This window comes from Lynx rufus, unplaced genomic scaffold (assembly GCF_022079265.1).
Source record: "Lynx rufus isolate CCGP_SWC_20201006 ecotype Redwood Valley unplaced genomic scaffold, mLynRuf1.p SCAF_2, whole genome shotgun sequence".
Lineage (NCBI taxonomy): Eukaryota > Metazoa > Chordata > Mammalia > Carnivora > Felidae > Lynx > Lynx rufus.
In genome coordinates this window covers 134,185,626-134,196,184 of record NW_025814834.1, presented here as the reverse complement: position 1 = coordinate 134,196,184, position 10,559 = coordinate 134,185,626, and the positions used below count along the sequence as shown (strand labels likewise).

The following is a 10,559-nucleotide window of genomic DNA, read 5'->3' as shown; positions in this document are numbered from 1 at the left end:
TGCCCGTTTTGTTCACTGACTTTACTCCAAGAGCCTAGAACAGATGCTGAATAAATATTTTTTGAATTAATTGAATAGAAGCTGCATCATGCTTGTAGAGGCTAACGCATAGATTTGGAATGAAATTATATTACCTCTCATTTAAATCTGACATTTTAAAATCTTTTATAAAGTCTTAGTCATTACAGCAACAACATATGGTGGATAATGTTATCACCCCACTTTCACATGAGGAAACTAAGGCCTAAGTAACTAAAGCAAGATCACATAATTGATAAATGATAAACCTAAAATTTGAACACCTGTTATTTGAGGCAGGAATCAGGCATATTTAACACTCTGTCATCTTACCTTTATTGAATACATTTGGGCAAGTCATTTACAGGCCATGAGCTTCTTTTCTCTCATCAGTTAAATAGGGATACCAGTGTTCCCCATATATTATTGCAGTAAGAAGCAGAGATAATATTTGTATTATTTGCCTGGCAAATAATTGTAATATTGCAAATATTTGTAATATTTTCCTGGGAAATAATAGGCAGTAATAAAATGAAAATACTATTCTAATCCTTCCCATATTTACAGTAAGAGATGTCTTAAGTAAGCTCAATCCTTGCGGGATGTATCTCTCTCTCTTTAAAAAACATGCAAGAATGAGGTCAGGGCTCAATGTAAAGGATCAAGAAAATTGTTTATTCAATTTTAATTTAGAACTTAGGCTAGAAGTCAAAGTTCTTTCTCAAAGAGCAGAACTAGGCTCTAGCTAATAATAAATGGTCTGTTTTCTAGAGTGTTCTTTATGCATACTTCCTTAACCAAGCAGCCAGGGTCACAGGGATCTTGGGAAAGATTCAATGACTTAGAGAAATCTATCACAGACCCAGATGGAAAGCCAGGGGCCCCACATCTCCATTTCACTCTACCACTTATCCACCAGGTACTCTTGAGTATATCACCTCTCTGTGCATTACAAACTATAAATGAAACTCATAGAGCTAATGCTTACATAGTGCTGACTCTGTGCCAGACACTCTCCTTGTATCTTAGCTCCTTTGATCCTCCAAACAACTTTCCAGTTAGGAAAAAAAGACATCACTGAGGGTTGGGGTCACCAGATGATGACGAGAAAGAGCTGATTTCCGAAGGACAGAAAATTTCCATAAGCAGAGAGGCAAGATTACATTTCCAGAGGAATGACAGCATTGATGCTGTGTTAATAAACATGCATTGAGTACTGGTTGGCAGACACCTGCTAATGCTCTGTGCATTCCAAATATATATGTAAAGCATGATTTTTAATGGAAGAAGTTTACAGATTTTACAGCCTAGATGGAAAGAAAGACAAGGAGACATTTAATCATTGTGTAGGGCCAATTGTCACAAATATAAAAGAAACGCAACAAAATCTTAGAAGCAAAGATAAAGGAAAGATCCACTATTTTAGTGGAAATGAGAGAATATTTGATAAAGTACATGATACATGAATATGAGAGACAATGAGGATTTTGGTAAATAAGGATGAATTTAAGGGCATTCCCAGCAGAGAAACAATCTCAGTGTAAACATGCTTGTATAAAGAGCAAATGGCTCAAAGACAGAAATGCATGAAGAGTATAAAGGGCATTAATGAGGAATGTATACAAAAAGACTTTTAATAGTGTTATTGTAAGTCCAGTTAAAGACTATAATACTTTCAGGGGTCATTTCTATAGTTCATTACTAGAGAAGATTCTCTGAACGTGAAGAATACCAGAAATCATGAGAAGGAGATGCAGTGTCCTTTCCTGAGCATGAAGCTGGCTTTGAGTGCTGCTTTTACAGCTGCTCTTTGCCCTTGATGATTGTTCTTTTCCCACTTTGGGTGAATAAAAGAGAAAGGACACCATCTGAGTGGTTTCTAAAAAAAAAAAAAAAAGTAAGTCCAGTTTAATGAGAAAAATAAATGGTTGAAAGGAGGGAGAAAGTCTTCCTTGCAGTTCAGGCAATGAATTCTGCTTTACAAATGCTGTGTGTGGGGAGGGTGTGTGTGGGTGTGCGTGTGTGTGTGTGTGTGTGGGTGCGAGAGAAAGAGAGAGAGAAATACAGACTTAGTAGTTGTTGTACACATGGAACTATCACTGAGGAAAACCAAGAGCTTGCTGACATTTTCTCTCTCTTCTCTCTCTAAATTGCCACATCATAAGTACTTCACTTTTCAAGGAAACGTAGTAGACTCATTGATCCCACAGTAAAGCAAATTTATTCTTAAAGGACCAAAGTAAATACAATGGCTTTAATCAGCTCTAAGAAAACATACTCAGCATTCTCTTCCTTCCCCTGCCTCAAGTGCGTTTGAGGCAGTGCAAGGTCTAAGTTTGAGCAGATGGATGGAAGTTTGAGCAAGTAATTACAAGCTGCAACACAATTTCCTTAAAACGACACACATACTAGACAAATACTTATTTGTGGTTATAGAGTGGGTAAAGTTACTATAAAAATAGTAGCACACCTTATAATAGTGCTGTATGCCATAATTTACCTTTGCTATATCTGAAGTGTCATATCTTGTTCCAGACTTAATATTTAGTAACTAACAATTTAATGTACAAATCTCCAGCCTAAGAAGCAGAATAATTAGAAGAGGCAAGCCCCCCTTTTCACATGGAAAAAGTATAGTGGACCATGCAAAATGCCTGAGGATTATACAGAAGAGAGAGGTGATTTTTAGTTATGAAAAATGTCTGGCAATTTTCTTTCTTTTTTAAGTTTATTTGTTTATTTTGAGAAAGGGAGAACAGGGGAAGGGCAGTGAGAAGGGGAGAAAGAGAGAATTCTAAGCAGGCTCTGTACTGACAGATGCAGGCTCAAACTCGTGAACCCGTCAGACATTTCATTGACTGAGCCACCCAGGCGCCCTGGGGAAATTTAAAAATAACTCTTATCAAACATATAGTAAACTCAATGCAGATATGCAGAAAGTATATGAAAGTAAATGCCATAAGCACTTTTTTTTCTAGAATATCCAGCTTTGTTGATGTTTCTTTCTCTGAATTCCTGAAGTGTCTTACAGACATTTCTGAATTGAAAACAAAAATTTGGAAGATTATGTGTCTAGGAGAAACGCACTTCTACACACCATAGTGTTTAGAAGTCTACAGCCGTCTCAGAAATACTGCTCCTGACCGTTCCATACATAAATTCCTATTCAGCACTAAAAACTACTTAGTTATGCTTAAATGTTACATGTGCATGAGCACCTTTTTTTTTAATGTTAATTTATTTTTGAGAGAGAGTGTGTGAGTGGGGAAGGGGCAGAGAGAGTGGGAGACACGGAATCCAAAGCAGGCTCCAGGCTCTGAACTGTCAGCACACAGCCCAATGCAGGACTCAAACCATGAACGGTGAGACCATGACCTGAGCCAAAGTTGCTTGTTTAACCGACTGAACCACCCAGGCACCCTACATGAGCACTCCTAATTTGATGTGCATATATCCTCTAGAAATAGGATTAAAACCTAATTATTGTAAGAAATGCAGTCAAATCTATCACGTTTCATCCACCAAAGGTCAATGCAATAACGGAATATGGTCAGTCTTTTCAGTTTTATGCTTTGAAGAAAATGAGCATTGAGACAATTGCTCCTTTTTTCACCATCCAAAATAAAGTCTCTCATTGAACAACAAACAAAAATAATAATAAAAAAATATATCAACAACAATAAACACATATCCTACGCTATAGAAAGTTTGGGCACATTGGGGTTGATTAAATGATGGCTAATTGAACAAGAATCTCCAAGGATTTGACTCCTTTCTGTAATTTATTGGGAATATTCCATTTCATTGAAGTAGTTTATTTGAACTTTCTGGACACCAGCTTGACCACACAACAAAGGGTAAGAATCTAGAATTCAGCTCACTTCAAAATATCAGAGCTTATAAGATTCTTCAAGGGCAAAAGCTGTTTCTGGAAGTTTATACGAGATGAGATCTCTCAGTTAAAGGCGACACTTTGTGGGTTTTTTTCAAGACCTATAAGTGTGTTGGGTACTTACAAATGAGATAACTTAGATAAGAGAAATCAAGTATACACATTATTCCCAATATTCCCTTATTTTCCATCATTTCACCTTTTATAATTTTGGTCAAAAATTGCAAAAGGGAATGCAAGAACCTAGATGCTATCACAGGGCCTAGCACACTGAATTCAGGAGGGAGGGAAGGGCAGAAGGAATGAGGAAAGAAGAAAGAGAGGGATAAACAAAAAATTTCTACCTAACCAGAGGAATATTTGGTGTGATCTCACATAGACACAAATTTGAGGCATCCTTCCAAGAACTACAAAATAAAGGAAATAAGATTGCCTTATGAAAATTAAATGTTAACACTATCCTATAATCCCTAAGAACAAAGATAAGCAAATTCCCTTTAAACAGACAAGATTGGTTCACTCATATAAAAAAAAGTCTATTAACATATTCAAAATATTATTTACATATTTGAAGAAGAACTAATTATTCAGAGGAGCATTTACAGTCAAAGAATCAATAAAAGGAGGGCCTGGAAAGCAACCTGTGAATAAGGCTTGTCTGGAGACTTTTCCCATGGACTTTGATCATATTTAACAAAGGAGATAGATGCATAAGGCTATCTTCATTCAATACCCTTTAACGAAAGAGTTAACAATTCCTTTTTGTTTTGTTTAATTTAGTGACATTAAATCAACTTCTGATTAAAATGTACAGTCTCCTTGTAGGCTTCCCAAAGGATAAAATGTGAAAGTGCCATTGAAACAACACAAGAGAGCCTTTAAAAAGGAGCACACTAAGAATGTATAGTGCATCAAAGACATTATGGATGGAAAAAAAAGAAAGTTTCAAAATGTCTCCTTTTGGGCGGTGAGTAACCTGAACACAAACCATTTCAGGAAGGTAGTAGAGCTGAAAACCTGATTTCCATGAGCTGTGGAATGAGAGTTCAGGAGAAAAGAGCCAGCAAAAGCAGATAAGTTATCGGTAAGCATTGCTGTGAAGAAAGGACAAGAGAGTATCTAGATCTGGAAAGGCAAGGAATCAAGGTGGCAATTAGCCAATTTTCAAATCTGAAGAGAAAATTGATTTGGTACCAATACAAACAACCATTAAAGCATGGAGGTGATAAAGATGTGATTAGTTGCTAATTATATCTCTTTTCTCTGTGAACTAGATCATTTGTTATAATTAAGAGGGGCTTTCATTTAAACAGGAATATAATTGCTCCTCCTCACAAAACTCCACTAAAATTCCTTTATAGGAATAAAAGCGTTTTGTTTTATTGCCTTTGTTTTTGGTTTTTGAGGGATAGAGCGAGAGAACGTGACCTGGAGAGGGGCAGAGAGAGAGGGAAAGAGAAAATCCCAAGCAGGCTACATACGCACTGTGAGCACAGAGCCCCAGACAGGGCTCGGACCCACAAACGATGAGTTCATGACCTGAGCTGAAACCAAGAGTCGGACGCACAACCAACTGAGCCACCCAGGTGTCTGTGAAAGGTTGTTTTTTAATGGAAAGGCAGACAGAATGAAAAAACAGACAACAGTAATAAAGTGATCAAGCAAATGGAACTTTATCATAGAAGAATGATGTATAGAATTCTCAAGATGTTGATGAAGGGAGCTCCCAGGACATTAGTGCATAGGTTTTAGGAATCAATCAATCCGGATGGTAAAGAAAGGCTGGGCTCCCCAGGAGCATTTAAATTGTAGATTAAAGGCAAAGAGATTATAGATACGTAGATAGCAAAAAAGGATATAGGTAGACAGAAAAATATATAGACAGATGCACTGATAGATTATTTGATGTGGTTGACCATTTGATGATGTTATGTAATTCTTTCAGATTTGGAGGAAAATTACTAGCTAGTACATTGAAACTTAAGCAAAAGAAATACTGAAATATTTAAAATTCTAGAAAAAGTAAAAGTTATTCAAGGACAGAACTATCATCATGGGTGACATGGTGGTTCATGTGGTTCAGCTTAAATAATTTTTATATATTCATAGGCATGTAAATGTTGCTTATTTTAAACAAAATTTTTAATAAATTATATTGAGAGTATAGTGGAGAGGAAGCATGTGTGTGTGCACGTGTGTAGACGTGAGAGAGAGAGAGAGAAAGAGAGAGAGTAAGAGAAATGGAAAGAGAAAGAGAATAGGGGAGAGTGAGTGTGTTTTGGATAGATCATCACCATGTATTGGAGAGCTAAATACTCAGCTTCACAATAGGAAATCTATAGATTTTAAATTTTTCTGAATGAAGAAATAGCAGTAAAATACATTTATTTAAAATTAGGAGGTCTAGTCTCAATAACTAGAAGTTAAAAATTGTTTTCATGGAGTGGGAATTGGGTTAGGCGGTGGATAGAATAGAGCTATTATTATTATAAGCCTTTAACTACAGTGTGACTTATTAAACTGAGTAAGTATATTATTTTGATTAAAATAAAAATTTAATTGAAAAAAGTAAGGGAATAATTTCAAAACTTTCAGGGAGCAGAATTAGCATTCTAAAGACTTTTATTTTTATTTTTTTATTTTTTTTATTTTTTAAATATATGAAATTTATTGACAAATTGGTTTCCATACAACACCCAGTTCTCATCCCAAAAGGTGCCCTCCTCAATACCCATCACCCACCCTCCCCTCCCTCCCACCCCCCATCAACCCTCAGTTTGTTCTCAGTTTTTAACAGTCTCTTATGCTTTGGCTCTCTCCCACTCTAACCTCTTTTTTTTTTTTCCTTCCCCTCCCCCATGGGTTCCTGTTAAGTTTCTCAGGATCCACATAAGAGTGAAACCATATGGTATCTGTCTTTCTCTGTATGGCTTATTTCACTTAGCATCACACTCTCCAGTTCCATCCACGTTGCTACAAAGGGCCATATTTCATTTTTTTCTCATTGCCACGTAGTATTCCATTGTGTATATAAACCACAATTTCTTTATCCATTCATCAGTTGATGGACATTTAGGCTCTTTCCATAATTTGGCTATTGTTGACAGTGCTGCTATGAACATTGGGGTACAAGTGCCCCTATGCATCAGTACTCCTGTATCCCTTGGATAAATTCCTAGCAGTGCTATTGCTGGAAGGAAAAAGAAAATACCTATAAAATTGAGAACAATGTTTTATCCTGATATTAGACCTTAAAAACTTTCCATCAATATCTACCACAGTTTCAAAAAGTGTACCTTAATACCGAAGCATATTAGATTGTTTGCTATACCAAAGATGCCTTTGATCACGACCATAAAATCACTCCTCTACTCAAGCATATTAGATTGTTTGCTATACCCAACGATGCCTTCGATCACTACCATAAAATCACTCCTCTACTCCATCTGTCAAAATTCTAGCAATCCTTCAAATACTGTCTTAATGCTTTCTCATTTTTTCCCTCTCATCCTCAACCATATGGGATATTTTCTCCTTGTGATCCCATTGAACTCTTACTGAATTTACATGATTTCATCTCATAGTTTTTGTATATTCATCTCATTCTAAGCTGCTTAAATTTTGAGGTTATTTATTTTGCATTTCTTGGGTCAACTAACAAAACATTTAAATGTGTATTATTTACATATGTAAGCAATACTTTATTCACTTCATGGCTGTGTAGAGTTAAATTGAAATCTGACAGGCAATTCTCTTCTGTTTTAAAGAGAAATGTTACTACATTGCTTTTATTTTTATTATTATCATTTGTTTAAATTACTTATATTATTACTTATACTACTACTCCATGTAAGTTGGTTAAGAAAAATGAAATAAAATTGAGGATTTAAGTGTTTTCATTTGGATATTTTATCTGAAAATTCTTTTCATCACAGCTACAGAGGTAAATACTCATTTTCTTTTCTTTAATGTCTATATATTTTTCAGAGGGACAGAGAGAGAGCACCTGCAAGCAGGGGAAGAACAGAGAGAGAGAAACAGAGGATTGAAGCAAGCTTGAACTCACAAACCACAAGATAGATCATGACCTGAGCCAAAGTTGGATGCTTAACCAACTAAGCCACCCAGGTGCCCCTACTCTTGGATTCCTTTAAAACTGAATGTATAAACACAAAATAGCCATAGAGATGGCATATAATAAGCTGTGGATTTATCACATCACTAGTTACAGGTTCATTTTTTATTAGAAATTCTTTCAAAACCAGTAAAGAGTGGTTTTTAGTCATTGTTAGAATTGAAGAATGTTTATGGAAATAATAAAAGTCATTTCAGGTAAACAATTGAAGATTTATGTTAATCAGTAATGATAACAATTTCTTTTTATTAAATTATTAGACACATTTACTTCTATTTAAAAAAATAATGTTTATTCATTTTTTGAGAGAGACAGAGACAGAACATGAGCAGGGGAGGGGCAGAGAGAGAGAGGGAAACACAGAATCCGAAGCAGGCTTTGGGCTCCGAGCTGTCAGCACAGAGCTGGTCAGGGGCTCAAACTCACAAGCCATGAGATCATGACCTGAGCAGAAGTTGGTTGGTTAACTGACTGAGCCACTCAGCTGCCCCCATGTACTTCTATTTTTAAAAATGACTATTAATTATTAGTCATTTACAATATTCCAGGCACTCTGTTGATGTTATTTATATTATTTATCCTATATAATTCTCATATAAATAGCAACAGATAGAAAACAATAGTAATACATAGCGCTAACTATATGCTAAACCCTCATCCAAAAGTTTTTTACACAGACTAAACCATTAAGCTTCACAACTCTATGAAGTAGGTACTATTACTATTGATTCCATTTTATAGCTTAGGAAACTGTAGCAAGACAGGTTAAGTAACTTCCCTATGGTCTCTCATGTAAAAAATGTAATACCAGGATTGGAATCTAGGATCCAGAATCCAAGCTTGAACTGTTATATTAAATAGGCATCCTTATTTCTATTATTATCCTCATTCTTTGGATGAGTAATCTGAGATTTAGAGATGGTATGTATGTGGTAGAACCAGAATTTGAACTCATCTGTTCTATTTAATAAGTTTTATGTCACAGACCTAACATTAAAAGAAAACAGTATTATTTAAAATATTGAATTGGGGCACGTGGGGAGTTCAGTCGGTTAAACACCCGACTTTGGCTCAGGTCATGATCTCACGGTTCAAGAGTTTGAGCCCCATGTAGGGCTCTGTACTGACAGCTCAGAGCTTGGAGCCTGCTTCAGATTCTGTGTCTCCCTCTCTCTCTGCTCCTCCTTCACTCATGCTCTGTCTCTCTCTGTCTCTCTCAAAAATAAACAAACATTAAAACAATATTTTAAATAAAATATTGAATTAAGAAAACAAAACAAAAGGTCATAATGTATTTCTAAATTCTATAGTTATATTTTATACTAATTTTTATGATTCACCCCATATCTGCACATTTCTTTATCCATCATCAGAAAATTTGAGGAACTTAAATCCGTTGCACATTTGTAAGTCTTTTATAAACCTTAGGGACAACATTCTCAAACACTGACTTGCTTATTCTTCAACTAATATTTTTGTATTCGAATCAAGTATATTTTTATAAAAATACCCATAATTGCCTTTTAAAGCACTCTGTGATTTTTTTAACTTGATTTTATTTACTATTCTGTTCTGGGCTACAGGTTCTGCTGCCCAAGTAGGCAGCTGCCATGTGCAACTTCAATGGATTCTTTCTGATGTCCCAAAATAAATCAAATTATACAGCAAGCAGGGATATCACTGAAGTCTATGTAAATAAAGATATATAAAAAAATTAAATATAACCTGTCATTTGCCTTGTGACTATTGAAAGTAAAACCATTCATGTTGTTCCAAATAAAACCCCTGAGGGTCACAATTTTTTTTCTAAGAGGGTGGCAACTAAGAATGAACACTTTTTAACAGGGAGAGAAAAGATCTTTTGAAGACCTGGTCAGGCCTATTCCCCATGATTCCTCTTTCCTTTACCATATCCCAGACCTGCTCAGAAAGATTACAGGACTTTCTTTCATCAAGCCATACACCACTGAGAGTAACTTCAAAGTGAATTGTCACAACAGTGTGCAGTAGTCTGTAAATACATAAAGCATACTATGGAAGCTGCTCAGTGTGTGGTTTAAAAAAAGTTTTCAAACAGAGCAGGTCAAAGGCAGAGCATCTCAAAAGCTTTTTGTTCTTTATTTTTTTTACTAATCATAGCATGCTTTCTCAAGGAACCAGTTTCTGGAATTTTCACGTCTTCTTCCTGTAACTTTATTCTTATCTCCCCCCAACTTGCAATTGATGACCAAAGTCTCTGGTATATCCCCCCTTTCATATCACTTCAGGATTTCTTCAATATCTTAAGGAGCTTTCCTGCCTCAAGTGTCCCTTCTCTTCAATATAGCCTATACAACGCCAATAAATTAATTCTCTGAAATCTGCAATTTCTAGTGTAGAATCCTTGTCCAAAAAACTTCAATTTTTCCCAAATTCCAGAGAATAAATCCAAATTCAATATTCTAAGAGGAGAAATCTGCCTGCTCACCTAAAACAATCTTCTATGTTAGTCGAACTGCTCAATACATCATCTCC

The 10,559-nt window shown here is 35.7% G+C and overlaps 1 non-coding gene across 1 annotated transcript; it reads left to right on the top strand.

The window, feature by feature from the left end:
- The first annotated feature begins 1,678 nt into the window (after positions 1–1,678).
- On the top strand, positions 1,679–1,895 carry LOC124516661 (small nucleolar RNA U3). The gene has a single exon (XR_006963086.1). It is a non-coding gene; the product is annotated as a small nucleolar RNA U3 (small nucleolar RNA).
- The last annotated feature ends 8,664 nt before the right edge of the window (positions 1,896–10,559 follow it).